This window comes from Eupeodes corollae, chromosome 1, assembly GCF_945859685.1.
Source record: "Eupeodes corollae chromosome 1, idEupCoro1.1, whole genome shotgun sequence".
Lineage (NCBI taxonomy): Eukaryota > Metazoa > Arthropoda > Insecta > Diptera > Syrphidae > Eupeodes > Eupeodes corollae.
Genome location: NC_079147.1, coordinates 182,899,423 through 182,911,897, shown reverse-complemented (window position 1 = coordinate 182,911,897; position 12,475 = coordinate 182,899,423).

Here is a 12,475-nt window from a genome sequence, read left to right as displayed (position 1 = left end):
TCATGACCCGCCTTCAACCCGAACTGTTTATCCGGAATTATTTTGTTGTCCGGAGCCCACTTAATCAGAGCCCTATTGATGATCTTCTCGAAAACTTTGCTAAAATCGGAAGAAGACTTATCGGCCGAAGATTTGATGGGTTGGAGTTGTCCTTTTTTGGAAGAGGATGAACCACAGCGGTCTTCCAATGCACTGAACAATGCATATTATTGAAGAGTGTGGTGCAAATGTCAATTGGCTCCATCGTTAAATGCTTTAGTGCAACGTTCGAATACCATCGGCACCTGCTGACTTCGTTTTTTATTGAATTGAAGATGAGCTGAAGCTCAACCTTGGTCACTAACAAGAGACTTGGTCCCTTTTACTCGGCAATTATGGCATTTGCCAAGGAATCGTCATTGAACCGCATAAAACCTCGGTTTTCAGATCGCCATTGTGTCATATCACTTGGAAGGTAGAAGTGATTAAGCAGAGCTCTGTTTTCCAGGTCGTGGTTTGGGCGAATGATAACATTCACCTTGTACAGTTGCTGGAAAGCAGCTCCCACCGCCTCACTTTTTCCTTCGGATCTTCAATTATGAAAAAGTCATCGTCAAAGATGGCTTCTTCTGGATCTATTTTCGCTGACCTGAGTACGTCTATGTTCTCTTCAGTTCTTTGGACTTTCAGACACGGAAGGTCATTATCATTCTTCTTCCTGAATATCTTGTTGATTTTAAGGAACATACTAGGGTCACTGGAATTAACTGACCGGATCTTGCGGTCTCAGTACTTGTTAATTGATTACCTGTATTTCTCTTTGATCAACAGATTTATAGACGACTTTAGTGTCCGAATCATAACCTCCAAGTCTTGTGGGTCTTTAAATCGTCGGTGTACATTTTTGAGTCTTGTCAATAAGCCACTCTTGTTCCTACGCAGTGCGTTAGTAGAGAACACAGCACCTTAAGCGACGAAACTGTAAGGTGATAACAACAGAAGACATTAATACAAGACAGAAGGACAGAAGAGAAAGGACAAGAGACGGAAAGAACACATGACAACAGGATGCGGTAGGTTTCTAGACGGTCTGTCATCTGTGTACTAATCACCCTCACTGATGCTTGATTTCGGTGATCGATGGGAACCGAAGCTTTATCAGTGACTAGGCCGTTGCTCGTTGGTTTTATTGTTTCGTCCATCTGTTGTAAATGTTGGCCAATTTCTGTGCTTGTCAGGTTTCTGTTGTTTGGTGGGGTTAAGTCACTCGAACGAAGTTCTCTCGCTAGAGCGTTAGCGAAATGAGGACAGTGCATCTTACTGTAATTTTAAGTATGCGTTGCAACGAATTACTCCAACTCCACGCGTTCGTTCGGAACCTGCATTACAGCAGCCAATTCGCTGTGATCACTGTGGTACTCGACTGCCTGTAAGCAGCTTTTAGAATGATTACCCACTATGTCTGTAACAGTGAGTCTACTGTCGTACAGCAAAAGATCCAGAAAGGAGACGCTTCTTGGATACGGTGGGCAGCAGGTCAATGAGTCCTACGTACTAACCATCACGCTTTAATTTCTAATGGAATAAATGGTGGTTATATTCAAATCATATTCAGATTGAAGAGAAATTAATGATACAATTCCCAAATGTGGAACAATTAGTCTAAGGTATAAAAGTCCTCATATATTTTGCTTAAATCGGACCTTTTTGTTACATTTTTGTTGTTTTTTGTGAACTTATTAATATCAATTCTTTTCTAACAGACAATTCCTTTTGTTCTACAACTTGCTCTATTATTTTGTTTGTTGTAAAAGTTTAGAATCACATTTACTAACATTGTAAATTTTATCAAATTCGTAGAAGATGTTTTTAAGGTAGGTGTACGACTATACCAAGATATGATTTTCATTTATCAAATCAACGTATGCACGTAACTAAATACCTACATATGTACATACATATGTGCATACCTACCTATAACCAATATAAAAGTAATATTTACATTATTTTTCCACCTTCCCTTAGAAAACAAATTTCAAAAAAGAAATTTCTTCCTAGGTATAAGGATATCTCCATTAAACCCACTTCCCTATATTAAAGACATGAATCGAATGACTCATTCAAAATTATTTATTCCTACCATGTCCATTTATACCTTTTTTCTAATACCTACATTATGTACCTAGGCATTATTAAGAAAAAGAAAATTCGCACCCACCCTAAGTTAACCAGTATATGTACTTGCTACATAGATACCCTAAGTTTTCAAACCAACACCAAATTCCTAAACTATCCCACATTGACTCGATCTATAGCAAAAGCTAAAAGAAAGCAAAACCAAATTGTCTAACTTGGAAAACATTATTTTTTCGCTGTCTAACATATTCCTATGGGGGTAAGTAACTCCCAACATAAAAGAAAGACCTAAGTTTAATTTTGTCCTATACGCACTGTATACCTACACCTACTTCCAAGTTACAAGAGAACAAACATGCGTATCGCTTAGTCACAGCACAGTGCGAGTTCAGTATACTTGTTCGTACCTAACTAGAACGGCAAAATTTTGTATGGGGACAACAACAAAATAAAACTCAAGGGTCAACGGCACAATGTTTGGAAAATTCGGCAATATTCCCGAATATAGGAAGAAGCCAATATACAAAAGAAAAACAGAAAAAGAAATCAAAGACACAAAAATTTCCCTTATTTAATAAGGAATTTCCTTATCTAGTTTAACTTATAGAAGAAGGGGCACGTGCGTCCGCGTCGTGCACCCACAACATAAAATTTGTTCATTTGGAAATCAAATCAACAACAACAACAATCGACAACGAAACGATAACAAAAGTTAAGAATAGAGGGGAAACTCACGCACTACCGTTATCCAAGAGAGGTCACTAACCGCTCGCAATGTTTATTTATTTATTTTCTACATCACACGCACTTACTTACTCAATATTTATTTATTTTGAGGGGAATTTACGCACTTGCCGGTGCGAAAGAGGGGAAAAATATCCCAACAAATGTAGGGGAAAAGAAAAGATATAAAATAAAAATGAAACGACCATGTACCTACGACTCCTTCTTGATAATCCCGTTGTCGGTCGGTCGTATGCGTATCTATGAGATGACCTATTTTCTTTTTGACGGGACTCACTATTTACCCTAGAGTTCAAAGACCTCGCGCTCGCATATACGGCTGGGATTTTTGATGGGGAATGGTTTGAAATGTTTGAGCGGCATTTTATCTTTGTGTTTTCTTAAGAAGTGAGATTTTACCGCCGCCGCTGCTGGTTGAGATATTGGTGGATATGGATGGCTCTATAGAATAGGGTGAGGAGAGGTTGAGAAGAGTGGTTTTGTCTTGTAATGTGTTGCCACAACAAAGCATAGATACTTACTTGTACAAAGTAGGTACATATGTACATGTGTATGTACAAATATAATTTATTATTTGATTTGTTCGAGAAAAAGATAACCGCCACCGCACCGTAACGACTGAAGACTTTACGTCACAGAGAATTTGAAGAGAGTTAAAGTTTACATCGCTAAGTCGTAAGCTCAGCATTAGATTGTGTACACTTTACAGTACAAACCTCCTATGAATGTTACCCGTATTGTGTACGATACCGACATAGGAAAGCGTAGTAAGTGCACCCGAGTGATCATACTTAGGTAGGTACATTTATGTATACATACCAACATTCGACCTATAAGGATAATGGGATAATTTAATCAGCGCTGATCACATTTTAATAGATTGTCAATTATTTTAAGAACGGAAATTCTTACAAAAAAAAATAACATGTTGCTTGCATCTAACAGTCTTTCGTTTTCATATTAGAAACTTTTAGCTTAAAGTTATATTTTACTTTTGCCGGTGAACACACAATATTTCAAACTCTCTGGATATAGATTGTTCATAAAAATAGCATTGCTTTTGATTTTATAACTAAAAAGATTAAAAAATTATTTTTTTTTATTTTTAAGTATTTTTAACATACTAGTATATAAAAAATATTGGTTCAAAAATAAACAATGGGACGGTCAAGACACTGCACCGAAACAAATTCGAAAACTTATTCAAAAACTGCATCCTAGGCTGCTCAGCAAAAAAGGTCAGTAACGCCTTAAAATGGCAAAATAAACCGAAACCGTGAGGCCCAAAAATGATGACTACTAAAAGAACTGACAGAAAAACTGTTCAGTTAGCAAAACAGAACCCTTCCATAGGCTCTAGAAAATAAGAAATGGACTTCAACTGTCTGTTAGCGCTGTCACAATAGGAAGACGTCTTTTTTAAGCGAAGTTACCAGCCCGAAGTCCACGCAAGGTACCATTCTTGACGAAAAGGTATGTGGCAAAGATAATGGAGTTTATTAAAACACATCGAGATTGGGCAAAAGAGGAATGGATCAATGTTCTATGGAGCGGTGAAAGCAAAGTCGTCCTTTTTGGGTCCAAGAGTCGTCAAGAATATATGCGAAGACCCTTAAATGAAGCATACGATCCACGGTACACTATTAAAACACTTCGCCCGAGAAAATTATTGTCGTATGTAGCATTTCGTAATGTTTGGGAAATCGCAATCAAAGTTTAAAAAATCATATCTTTGAAACGGCTAAGTAGAATTGTTTGAAATTTGAAACATTTGTTCAAAACGAATTAAGTTTTATTTTTAAACCAAATATAAAGTTTGCATCCACTATAACGAAAATTGAAGCCAATTTAGTAAAATATCATTTTGTCGTATGTTACATTTTTACTAAAAAAAGTTTGTCTTTCATACACATACCACAAAAATATTCACATTCGACAAACATTTACCCAAATAATAAAGTTTCGTCACTTAATAAACTGGACAAAAAAAAACAAGTTTAGTGGGTTTGAAACAAAAAACTAAAATAAAACCAAACATTTTTTGAACATGAAACATAAACTTCAATCTTCATAAAAAAAATACAAAATAAATAAATTATTATTCTTAAAATGATATTAATTAAAAATATTGATAAAAATACATAGACAAAATTAAGACGGTGCTTATAACTTAAAAATTGCTCGATAATAAGCTTTGTCTTCATCAGGAAGATATGGAGTCATACTTTTAATGTCTGCTTTCTTTTTTATATCAATTGCTTTCGCTGAAGCGCTTCGCAGTTCTTTTCGCCAAATGAGTTCATTATTTACAATATTTTGGGCAGATTTTGTTTTTTTTTTCTTATTAAACTATTATAAGTATAAAAAGTTTCATTAAAAGAAAATTTGCACCCAAGTTTATATAAATTATTTTTACTGTAAAACAAACATTTTACTTTAAAATTGTTAATGGTTTGGAATGACAAGTTACTTGCTTTTAAAGTAAAGTTTTTAAAATCTGGTCCGTTCATTTGCAATAACTTCAATGTGACGTTGGGATAATTCATATTTTTTAGTATTCTTATTAATGAAATTTGACTAGGAATCTCGACGGTTCTTAAATGCTTTTCAATCACTCTATGGACAGAATCAACATCTTGCAAGCACAAATGACCCGGCTCACATTATTTTTGCACTATTTCTTCAATTCCTGGGTGGTCATGCAAAAATTGTAGTATCGCCGTCGAATTCAATCTATTTCTATTTTGCGGTACGCAAGAATCGCTCCATAACGTTAAAATCTTGTGGCTAGGATGATCAGCCACTACTTTTGACAAAATTTTAAATAACGCACTGGCTATATCGTTGCCAGAACGCTGACTCAGTGTGTCGTTCCAAATAGCACAATATGTATTTTTTTGCAGCCAGGGACAATAAGAGTTCCCGTAGATTATATACGCTCAACTTTTTTTTATAAAAAAAGTTAGAGGTATACATGTGTAAAAGTGTAAATACATTTTCTAAATCTATTGAAGTTAAAAAAAAAAAATATTTTAGTTGAGTTTTAAGTCACAATACTTACGCAATAAGTTCTGTTGGTAATTCCGGCCTAGATGACTCACCCGAACCGCACGACATCCTAAAGTCGACTGAAATTTCTCTGTCTCTCAACATATCCTCATAGCACATACGACAATGATCTACCGTAACTTGAAAAAGAAATTGTCGTATGTGCAGGATTTTTAACACGTACGACAATAATTTACTGCAAGATCAAAAACCGAGTTTACAATAGAAAAAATGTCGTATGTGCAAAAATTAAACACATACGACAAAATAAATACCCAAACGCATTTGACCTTGCACATACGACAAAATTAATACAAATTATCTCTGTAACTAAGATAGATATCAAAACGCGGAAAACAGCATTTGAAAGATTATTTTTTGTTTGTCAAAACCGCATCAAAACCTGAAGATCGCATTTTTTCACATACGACAATAATTTTCTCAGGCGACGAACAGTGAAGCATGGTGGAGGAAAATTTATGATATGAGCTTACTTTTCATATTACGAGGTTCGGTTGTAATAATCCCATCGGGGGTATAAGAGATTCAACCGAGTATGTGGAAATTCTCGAGGAGGTTGTATTACCCTGTGCTGAAGAGGAAATGCCGTTAGTTTGGGTATACCAACAAGGCTATAACTCAAAGCATACGTCAAAAAAGGCAAAATCATGCACAATTGGGTTTGCGCAGTAGAAGTTATCCTTTATGGAGTGGCCCGCTAAATCCTCCGACCTTAACCCCATCGAAAATTTGTGGCGGGATTTTAAGAACGCAGTTCAAGAAGCAAAAATTGTGGGAAGCAGTGCGTGATTCTAGAAACGCAATACCCGTCGGGAAGTGTCAGGTTTTAGTCAGAGTAGATGCGAAGCATCATAAAAACAATGGTTATGCAACAAAGTACCTACTGTAAGCTAACATTATTTGTATACTTTCATATAACTTATTACAGTCTTCCTTACTTCCTACGTAATAGATCTAGAACTTTGTCATATACTGCTATTTTTATGAACAGCCATATATTAAAAAAACTGTTTTTTCTATGACAAAGCTAACGGTAAAAAATCGATAGTACTTATTTTCTGTTATTATGAATAAAATATTTTAGTTTGTTGTTAGAAGTTTAGTGAAATATATTATAACGTTGAAATTGAAGCTTTTTTGTTTTATTTGGAAAGCACTGCTATTTTTATGAACACAACTGTACATAATGGTTGAATTTGCGAACCAATATTGTAGAAGTTACTGGTTATATTCCTTGGTGGAATAAAGAATTAGCCATGCTTAGAGCCGAACAAATTTTTTTTCATCAGATTTTAATACCAACAAAAAAAGAGTACCTCACAACACATGTTCTACCCCCTCAAAACGCTGCAGCAAAACGAATTGAAGTCAAAATCACTTCTCTTAATTGGAAAGTAGGTTGAGTATACTTACTTAAGGTGGCGCTACAGTCGTTTGTGAACTAGGTTGCTTGAGTATAGTCAAAGGTAAAACCTCTGATCGGTATAGAGTACCAAACCCTATGCTCAAAAACTTTCCAAAATTCACTAAACTTAGACTCCTTAACCTTTACAATAAAATATGTGTAAGTGGTGTTATACCACAAAGCTGGAAAACTGCTGCAACCATTCCTATTTTAAAACCAAAGAAAGATATTGACATTGTTTAGCTATCGGCCAATATCTTTACTGCCTTGTATTTCTAAGGTACTTGAAAAAATATTTGCCAATCGAATCTTGTGGTTTACTGAATTTAAAAAAGTCTTAAGCAATAAACAAATTGCGTTTCAGCCCAAAAGAGGTTGATTGGACGCCTTCCTTCATTTTGATTATGTAATCTCTAACGCTTTGTCCGTTAGAAGTCATGCTTCCCTTTTGGCTCTTGATTTTGAAAAATCTTTCAAATCTGTATTTACTTCCTTTTTCAAAAATTGAGACAATGGGGTGTTGGCCCACATATTTTTAATTAAATTCAATTATTTTTAGCTAATAGAAAATTTTCGGGAAAAATTAGTAATTGTTTCTCTAAAACATTTCCATTTGACAACGGTATCCCCCAAGGATCTATTGCCCCAAAGATTGTATTGCTTTTGATGAAATAAATTCTATAATCTCTATAAATACAAACTCAATGCTCAAGAACTCACCAAAAGCTTTTTTTAAACTTAATAAAAGATATCAATGAATGGCCAACGCTTTCTGGCTCTAAATTACCTCTAAGCAAATGTAAAATCTTTCATATTTGTAAAGAGAGAAACAATTTTTTTAATATTAATCTTGAAATTAATAATGTAAAAATTAAAAATGAAAATAGTATTTTAGGTTTAGTCTTTAATAGTAAATATAATTGGAAAGACCACTGTACTAATCAAAAAAAATAATTAGCAGCTAGACTCAATATAAGTAGTAGTAGTAGTAAAATGTTTTTTATTTCGAACTTAATATCCAGAAGTTAACATTTTCAAATAAGATTTTAAGTTTCTTTTGAAGTTAAAAAGGCAAAACTTACGACATTGACAAACGTCGTCTGTCGGGTAGTTGAATTCGCTTACATATTATTACAATTATTAGTTTTAAATCAAAATTTGATGATAATTTTAAGACAATTTTTACTGGTTATATTCTCTCACTAGTTCATTTCGGTTTGGTAAGGTTCCAGTGATATGATTCGCAAGATTCCGCTTCTGTTAACCAAACTAAGGAAGGCCACCCTAAATTCCTTCAGTTTTTTCCTAAAGTTTTTTTTTTACAAAAAACTAAAAACCTAAAAAAAAACAATACCAAAACTTAGTAAAAATTTACTTTCGACTCAAATAGCTTTTCAAAATTTAAAAATATTGTCTTTAAACTTTTTTTATTTTACAGAAAGTATTGTTTTCGATATTCAGTAGCTTTTTTTTTATAAAAATCCAACAGTCCGTTTTTTCATAAAAAAATTAAACCTACAAAAAATTTAAAAATTGATGTTTAGTTCTTGATATCTCTCAAATTAATTTCATTCATCCAATTAATAAAAATTTAAGAAATGCTACTAAAATTGGCACACATTTTTTTGTCGACTAAAAATCTATTTAACAAATCGACAGACTGAATGGGAAGTTATCAGTGTGTTTTTTCTTTTATGTTAGCACTTGGCCGACAAAACATAAGACTCCATATATCGCAGTGCCCAAAAAAACCAAAAATGTTGTCAGAATGCCCAAATGTTGAAACACATGACATCTTTTTTGGGCGAGATTTAAACCATTAGTTATTTGGGCGTTGTGATATTTAAAAATTGATTTTGGCAATATGACATTGATTTTGGTAGTATGACATTGATTTTGGGCTTTGTACCTTTTTACTGAAAAAAAAAGAATTCAAGTGTGAGAAAACCGTTTAATCGCTGGAACTCAAATTGTTTTTATTAAATGTATAATAATAAATTGGGTGGCGCAACAGTCCGTTTGAGAACTAGAGCCTAGTGACTTACAACTCTCAACCATTCCTGTGTGCGAGTAATGTTGTCAAGAATGGAGGGGACCTACAGTTTATATGCCGAATCCGAACGGCTAATTTTAGAAAGCACTATTTCATGAAAAAAGTTACTCTTGGAGAATTTGTCAATTCCTCGCAAGAGGCAGTACCCATGAAAAGACTTTAGATTTTAGACTTTTTTTTTTTAATTCATTTTTATTAATTCAATTTTAAACCTATCTTAAAGCTAGACAAAAATTCATAAAACTAGTCTAATTATCCATAACTTACAACTAACTTAATGGTCCCATACGGACACTCTAAGTTAAACTACAACACTTAAAACTAATGCCTTTCGGCCCTAAGATCTATTTTACTTCATTTAAATTTTATTTATTTTTGTATTTATTAGAAAATTTAAAAAAAAAAACTAATATCAATATCCTTTTTTATTTTTACTTACAAACTACTTAAAATAAGGTCCTTAAATAAAACTTAAAACTAACTTAAACTACCTATTCTACCTATGAACTACTTAAAACTAGAACAACCACAGCAGCAAATCTAACTATCTAACATTTTTGTTTTTCATATTTTGTTGTCTTTTTTTTATTTATTTTTTTTTAAATGTTTTTTTAATGTTTTTTTTTTAACTACTGAACGGAAGGAGCTCTGCTCCGCCTTGTGACATGACGTCGCGATTGTACAGGAGTCGTCTGACGTGGTAGATTAACGGAACTGCCAATCTATCCTGTATCAGACCGCATTTGTCTAAAAAGAGGAATGCCTCTGGTGGAATGAACCCGCTCAAGCGTGCACAACGCCCCGAAAATTAAATTGTTGGTCGAAGACGAAGCTCTTGCAATGTGACCCCGAACGAGTTTTATCACGAAATTGTCAATTATGTTGATTCAAGCCCCGTTGTATAGGACCTCGTTGGAAAAGTAATGCACATAAGAAGATTCGGCTGTTCGATATAAGCCTGTACAGCGTCGTAAACACTGCCGCTCGAACACCCGAAAGTTCTCCATCTGGGAAGGGGCAACGTTGAACCACACAGGACAACCATAAACGATCATTGGCCGTATGAGGGCCATGTAGCAAATTACCTTCACTCTGGGGTCAAGCCGACTGCTAAAAAACAGCCGTTTCGTCAGAGCGAAGGCTCCTCTGGCCCTGGTCAGAACAGCATTTACATGTCTGTCAAAATATAAATACTGATCTAACCAGATACCGAAGTACTTCACTACACTGTTGCTCGCTAATAGCTGCCCGTGAAGATCAACGATGACCATCTTGCTCCAATTTTTGCACGTATCCCTCGTGGCCCCAGCCAACGGAGTCCGGAACAGAATTGTCTCCGACTTCTGGACATTTATTTTCAGTTTCCAGTCGTCACAATATCGCTGAATCTTGTCGAAATCACGCTGCAAGATAATTCTAATAACCTCAACCTTTCGGGCCGTTTTGTACGCAATTAGATCGTCGGCGTACGCAATTGCCTTTGTAAGACTACCTATCAGATCGCTGGTGTAAATGCTGAAGAGAATCGGCGAATTCACCGCTCCCTGTTGAAGACCATTTTTAATTGAGAATGTTGTGGTAGAAGTTACATTGCCACTTTTGACAACAAACTTTCTACCGTTAAGCATATCTTAAAGGATATACAACAATGGCTTGCTTTTGCCAAGCCTGCTCAGTTTTAGGTAAAGACCCTCTTTTCCAAATCAACCAGAACAGCACCTGTGCATTGTTGTTTTGATATATTCCATTGGATATCAGAAACGAGTTTAGACGCAGCATGAATTGTGTCATGACCCGCCTTGAACCCGAACTGTTTATCCGGAATAATTTTGTTGTCCGCACCCCACTTAGTCAGAGCCCCATTAATGATCTTTTCGAAGACTCTGCTGATGCTCGGAAGAAGACTTATCGACCGAAGATTTGACGGGTTGGAGTTGTCCTTTCCCTTTTTCGGGAGAGGTCTTCCAATGCACTGGCTAATATGCATTATTGAAGAGCGTGGTGTATATGTCAATTGCTTCCATCGGTAAATGTCTTAGTACAACGTTGGATATACCTACGACGCCTGCTGACTTTTTGTTCTTTATTGAATTGAAGATGAGCTGAAGCTCAACCTTCGTCACTAACAAAGGACTTGGTCCCGTTTGCTCGGCGATTATGGCATTTGCCAAGGAATCGTCATTGAACCGCATGAAACCGCGGTTCTCAGATCGCCATTGTGTTATATCATTTAGAAGGTAAAAGTGATTAGTAGGGCTCTGTTTTCCAAGTCGAGGTTGGGGCGAATGCTAACATTCACCTTGTAACAGTCGCACTAACCATCATGCTAACGAGTACTACTTAAATGTATGTATGTGTGTTTTAATTTACTTTAACAGTTTTTATATAATGTAAAATGTAAGAACTAACAAACATTTTAATTCCCCACTTATAGAACAATTGCTTCCTGAAGCCGAACATGAGGTTTCGTTATTTCGAATGCAAGATATTCCCGAATCATGGCATTTTTTAGTTTAAATTTATGAATATATTTCTTACATACAGGAATACAATTTCTGGCGTTAAACACTAATAGTACTAATGGATAGGGAAGGGACAAGCTTTTTTCGTAACTTGTTTTCTGATATTTCTTTAACCCTTAGAAAAACACAAATGTGGATGAATTAGGTATGTATTGAGATAGATTAAGTTTATTTAGAAATACAAGTTTTATCAAGGGTTTTCCCAAGGAAGGTCATAGAAACTACCTGTTTTTTGTGTCACATGAATAGAGATAAGCAGCCCTAATTTGCTATCGTGGATCGTATATTCGATTCACCTATTCGATTCCCTTTCACACTGCCTTTGCACTCTGCTAACCATCGGGTGAACTACATTATCCCAAACCAATTTGACATGCAAATAAAATTTATAAAACGAATATTTTAAATTCAGCAATAAATTAGTTTTCACTTACATTTTGCTTACAAAAATTAACAAACCAGACATCATATGAAAAATCATTTTACAAGCGGATCTGAATTGTATAGAATGAATGCTTTCACGCCAATAGAAGAATATGGCGCAGTATTACCGACGTTACCGCCATA